The 6,570-nt window shown below is 45.0% G+C and overlaps 1 non-coding gene across 1 annotated transcript; it reads right to left on the reverse strand.

Moving 5' to 3' along the window:
• Window positions 1–362: 362 nt before the first annotated feature.
• Window positions 363–437, reverse strand: Trnas-cga (transfer RNA serine (anticodon CGA)). The gene has a single exon. It is a non-coding gene; the product is annotated as a tRNA-Ser (tRNA).
• Between the last annotated feature and the right edge of the window lie 6,133 nt (window positions 438–6,570).

A 6,570-nucleotide genomic window follows, 5' to 3' on the forward strand; every position in this document is an offset into this window, starting at 1 on the left:
CTATTGAAAAGGCACATGAATTTCCTCTTTAAAAATAATATTGATGGCAACAGTACACGGACCGACGATTTCCGTCGACTCTTGGTGGTAAAACAGAAGATCCGATGGGCAGTGTTTGTTTGGACTGGCTCCAGCTAAGCATGGGAAAAAATAAATAGCAGGTCTGCCCCGATATACCACACCCTGACGACCCGTAGGAGGGACATCTTGTGTAACATATGTGTTAAGACAACAGAGTCATTCTCTAATAAAGTCAACATGACGACTTCTTCACTACAAATGAAGGAGAAAATCGGCTGTATCATTCACATGAAGTGTTCTGCAAATATCATTGATGACACTTCCTGGTAGATTAATACTGTGTGCCGGACCGAGACTCGAACTCGGGACCTTTGCCTTTCGCGGGCAACTGCTCTACCAACTGAGCTACCCAAGCACGACTCACGCCCCGTCCTCACAGCTTTACTTCTGTCAGTACCTCGTCTCCTACCTTCCAAACTTTACAGACGCTCTCTTGCGAACCTTGCAGAACTAACACGGCGCTGTAGAGTGAAAATTTCGTTCTGGAAACATCCCCCAGGCTGTGGCTAAGCCATGTCTCCGCAATATCCTTTGTGTCAGGAGTGTTAGTTCTGCAAGGTTCGCAGGAGAGCTTCTGTAAAGTTTGGAAGGTCGGAGACGAGGTACTGGCAGAAGTAAAGCTGTGAGGACGGGGCGTGACTGGTGCTTGGGTAGCTCAGTTGGTAGAGCACTTTCCCGCGACACGTAAAGATCCCGAGTTCGAATCTCGGTACGGCAGGAAGTTTCATATCAGCGCACACTCCGGTGCAGAGTGAAAATTTCACTATAGAATCATGGATGACCTCAATCACCGAGAGTGGACAGGTATTTAATGACTGCTCCTTTGCCACTCAGGTCCAGCGCCTTCAACACTGGTTTACCTCCCTCAGAGTCCGCGTCCATGTCAGTCTCACATTTTCCATCTGCCATGTAGATTCAAGGCAGTGATACAGCCTAAAATACAGTTATCTATTTCTGCAAACTAATAGTAATTTGTTACGATCCCTGTTGATCACAGTTTTGTAAGGGAGAAAAGAAAACGGAACTGTATTCTTGAAGCAGTAAAATCAACTGGAAAAATTTACCTCTGGTAGCCAATTGCCGTATAGTTCTGTCAACGACTGAGGATATAAAGCTAGTCCGAAAATTTAGGACTGCGATTCTGTGCTATTAATCGGGGATTCGCTCAGACATAAAATGTAGGCTCTATCAGTATCCGGTAAAGTCGACGCTGTGATTTAAGGGAGTCTGCACTGTAGTGTAGCACAGCAGGCGGGGTGGGTGCGGGCAGGTTGAAGTATTGATGTGTGGGGGAGGGTGGTTATCGGCCTCGACGTTGTCTCCAGCTTACTGTTGCACACGGCAGGGGGAGGCGCGCCACAAATCAGTCCGGAAATCGATAACTATGCTGGCGACGCGGCGGTGGGTGGTGCTAACGCCACCAGCTAGTGCGGATGCTGGCTCGCCTCAGGCTGTAGAACTGCAGTAATGTGGCGGGATTCTGATAGAGGTGTCAGGTGGCATTGCCGAGAAAATGAGTGGAATATCCTCAATCCTGCCCAAGAACACAGAGCTGTTTCCTGCGTTCTCACATTATAGAGTGTGACTATGGCGTATGTGGCTTTGCGCGTTCCTCGTAGTGCTCCGATTTTTTAAGGGCTACATGTTTTTTATGATAGATACCACCTCAGAGAAAGGAATGGTTCCCTTGAAGTACAATGGCAAAAATCGATGAAAAAATTGAAATACTAGAATTTACGATTTCTCTCGACCCTCCAGCCCCGTCAAGTGGCTTAAAAACCGCTAGCTTTCGATCGAGTACTCGTCAGGTATTGTCAAGTGCTGACTGTCTTCCGCTTGCTGCTGCCATCCTTATGTAGCAGTGGTGCCATCTGTGGCGTCACCGTTCCCTCCAGCGCCATCAATGGCAATGTCTTCACTGGGCGCCCGCCGCCCCCATTTCAACGTTCTGGTGTCCGAATCCCAACCCGTGTTCAGCTGCAGCCACCGTCCTTATTCACAGTGTTGTAATAAATTTTTATTTTAACTTCTCCGTTTATCATGCTATCACAGAAACAATTAGTCAGTGTTCTAATAGATGTTTTATAGAACGCAGTTAACATTTACATGTTTTTCATTTTCAAAATGGCTGTGAGCACTATGCGACTTAACATCTGTGGTCATCAGTCGCCTAGAACTTAGAAGTAATTAAACCTAACTAACCTAAGGACATCACACACATCCCTGCTCGAGGCAGGATTCGAACCTGCGACCGTAGCAGTCGCGCGGTTCCGGACTGAGCGCGTAGAACCGCGAGACCGTCGCGGCCGGCTTTTCATTTTCTGTTACTGTTAATTATACTAGACTTTAGATTATAAAGTCTTTTGGGGCTACATTGTCAGTCACTCCGTCCGTCTGTCTGTCAACACACTTTTTTTCGCAGAACGGATAGAAGTATGAAATTGAGATTTATATTACTTACAAACGTCTCCACTTCCTTTTAGGTGTAACAAATTTAAGCTTCTGAGTCAACAGTGTCCAAATATAATATCATTTATGTCATATTTCCATACTAGGAAACTCACTGATCAATAACCATAGTGTACTTTCCGTTGACTTACAATTGGTAAGAAGCATGACCCAAAGCGATGTTGTTTGGACATGGAGGATATACAGACAGACAGGAACTGTCGTTGACATGCTTCACTCAGGCCGCCAAAGGGCTACTGCTCCAATGGATGACAGCTACATACGGATTATGGCTCGGAGGAACCCTTATTGCAACGCCACCATATTGAAAATGCTTTTTGTGTATGCCGCAGGGCGTCGTGTTACCACTCAGACTGTGTGCATTTGGCTGAATGATTCGCATCTTCAATCCCGACGCCTTCCGCTGTGACTGAGCCGTTGAAGGCGCTTTAGTCCGGAACCGCACGACTGCTACGTTCGCAGGTTCGGCTCCTGCCTCGAGTATGGATGTGTGTGATGGCCTTAGGTTAGTTAGGTTTAAGTAATTTCACTCCCGACGTCCATGGCGAGGTCCATCTTTGCAACCTCGACACCATGCAGGGCGGTACAGATGCACCCAGTAACGTGCCGAATGGACCGCTCACCGGTGAGTGTCCCATATGCTTTCAATCAGACAATCGGTGGAGACGCGTTTGGAGACAACCCGGTCACACTGAACGCCTTAGGCACACTGTCCAACGAGTGCAACAGGGTGGATGTTTCCTGCTGTTTTGGGCTGGTATTATGTGAGGCCGACGTATGCCGCTGACGGTCTGGAAGGCGCCGTAACGGCTGTACGATACGTGAATGCCGTCCTCCGACCGACACTGCAACCATTTAGGCAGCATATTAGCGAGTCATTCGTCTTCTTGGACGACAATTCGATCCCCGATCGTGCAGATCTTGTGAATGACTTCCTTCAGGATAACAACATCGCTGGACTAGGGTGGCCAGCATGTTCCCCAGACATGAACCATACCGAACATGCCTGGGATGGATTGAAAAGGGTTGTTTATGGACCATATGACCTACCAACCACTCTGAGGAATCTACGCCAAATTGCCGTTGAGGAGTGGGACAATCTGGACCAACAGTGCCTTGACGACCTTGTGGATACTATGCCGCGACGAATTGAGGCATGCAACAACACAAGAGGACGTGCTACTGGGTATTAAAAGTGCCGGTGTGCATAGCAATCTGGACCACCAGCTCTGAAGTTAGACAACATGCAGTATGTGATTTTCATGATCAATAAAAAGGGAGGAAATGATGTAAATGATGATAATGTTCATTTCTATTCCTATTTTCTGTTTAGGTTCCGGAGCTCTCGCAATGATTGTTTCTGTCAGTAATAATTCTATTTTGTTTCACAATGTCACAAAAATATTAATGACGCATACTTCCACGACAGCAAAGAATGAACAAAATATTGATTTTTAACACTGGTCACACAAGTTTCAAACTGTGCTCTTAGCTACGGCGCTACCGGCCCATTTGTCTACTTAACACGTCAGCGTACTCATGAAATTACGTCGAAGTTTTGACCACCATTTTTCGAAAACTATTGTGTGTTGGCACTTAACCCAAAGTAGGTGATTCTTTATTTTCACCTTTCTTTCATCTGTGCCGAAGAGTGACCTGTGGTGGGTTCTGTTATCAGTCTTTCTTCTCCCGTAATTGTGTCCTCTCTGCCTCTCCCTACAACAGCACGTCTGCCACCAATGATTATACACTCTAAAACAAAAAAGAAAGGCTCACGAAGAAGGAAATATACGAATACGACGGAATTCTGTAGCTGTGATGTACAAATTGTTTGCAAATTCCGGGAAAATCGATCATTTATTAAAGAGAAAGAGCTTCACAAACTGAGTAAGTCATTAGCCCGTTGGTCCACCTCTGACCCTTATGCAAGCAGTTATTCGGTTTGACACTGATTAATAGAGTAGCCGGTTCTCTTCCTGGGTGCAGACGGGCGCAGTCAGGTTGATACACCACCACTGCCTCTAGACACGTCTTGGGTCTGAATCTCATTTAGTGTAATTTTCTTCAGTGATGAGTTCAGCTTGGAACTGAGCTATAATGAGCAGCTAAGACCTGTCTAGAGACGCCCCGGACAGCTGTGAGATATCGACCCTACCGCCCTACCGCCCGACAACCAGGAGCGATGGTCTACGTGCCACATTTCATAGCAGATGGCCTTGGCTGTCGTCCGTGCCGCCCTTACAACACAACGATACGTTGACGATATTGTACAGCCAGTTTTGGTACAAGTCGTCCTGGGCTTACATTTCAGCAAGATAATGTCTGCCCGCACACTGCAAGGATTTCAACTGCTTGTCACCGAGCTTGCCAAACCTTACCTTTGCCACCAAGGTCGGTGGATCCCTCCCCAACGAAGAAAGTTTGGAGGACTATGGACAGAGCCCTCCAACTAGCTAGAGATTTTGCTGATCTAACATGATAGTTGGGCTGAATTGGACACGATACACTTCAGGAGGACATCCAACAGTTCTGTCAATTAATGTCAAGCTAAATAATTGGTTGCATATGGGCCAGAGGCAGAGCCATGCGTTATGGTCTTGCTCAGTTTGTGAAGCTCTCTCCTGAATGAATAATCATTCGGTTTGTCGGAAATACTGGTCTTTCGTATGTCTGTACATGTACATCTCATCTGCCGATTTACGTCCCATCCGTATAGTTCCTTCTTCGTGAGTCTTTTTTTTTTCTGAGAGAGTGTTTTCAGCTCCGATTACACAATGAGTTAGAACTTCAATATGCTTGTGTACTTTATTGTCTTCTGTTTGTGATGTCGTATCAATACTTGAACTTTTGGTTATCGTTGGTTTACCCACAACATTACTGAAAGTAGACAGCTCCTTGAGGTTCCGTTTTTTTCATTTATTCCTCTTTTCCATTGATACTGCACATGCAGATGGTACTTATGTTTTATCGCAGGCAGTAATATAAATATCTCTTCTCTTTGCTGCTTGTAGCTTCTGCATCTCGAAACATCAGCCCTACAAAAAAGGTTAATCTTGGTTAAGCCTCTATTTCAATATTAATGTTTCTCCTAGGTCTTCCATTATGGCATCCTGATACATTTGCTTACATACACGGTGTCCCAGGAGGAACGCTCAGTAATCAGATTATGACAGCAACTATTATCCAAAGAAAAAGAGTTAGTAATTATCGACAGTAAAATTCATACCTCAAGAACTATGAGCACTTCTTCATCTTCGATACATTGAAACAAATCAGTACCGCACTTGTAAAAATATGGAAAGGAAAGCGTTCGCAGAAAGATACTTGTTTCACAGTATTAAAGCACAGTACAGATCTTAAGGTATGCATTTTAGACCCCCTTTTTTACTAGATATTTTTGCTTCGAATCATCGTTCCTGTCACGTCCCTGAATGTTGACCGTTCTTCCAGGAAAAACCTGTATATTCTATCCACCTGGATATCTGATCTCGCGCCACGCTAACTTCATTCGTATTAATTAAACAACTGTGTGGACTCACCCCTGGGCTGCTCTGTGTTTTAGTCTATAAAATGAAGCTTTCAAAGGAAGTACACGAAAAAAAGTAACAGTTATAAGAAATTAAAGATTATTTACGTCTTCTGGGAAGAAGCAAGTGAGACCTTGGTCGTTGCTAGAGGATACATAATATGCATAAAGGACTAATAAAAATGAAGGAAGACTTCACTAACGCAGCAATTGAGAGTTATAATTATAAGTGAAACATTTGTGTCTAGGGAGTTGGAATACGAATTATGATCGAAACGCCGGCTTCTGTGGCCGAGCGGTCTAGAACCATGCTGCTGCTGTGGTCACAGCTTCGAATCCTGCCTCGGGCATGGATGTCATCGACGTCTTTAGGTTAGTTAGGTTTAAGTAGTTCTAAGTGTTGGGGACTGATGACCTCAGATGTTAAGTCCCATACTGCTTGGAGCCATTTTTTATGATCGTAACAATGAAGGTGCAATGAATAAGTAGCAAAA

This window comes from Schistocerca gregaria, chromosome 3 (assembly GCF_023897955.1).
Source record: "Schistocerca gregaria isolate iqSchGreg1 chromosome 3, iqSchGreg1.2, whole genome shotgun sequence".
Lineage (NCBI taxonomy): Eukaryota > Metazoa > Arthropoda > Insecta > Orthoptera > Acrididae > Schistocerca > Schistocerca gregaria.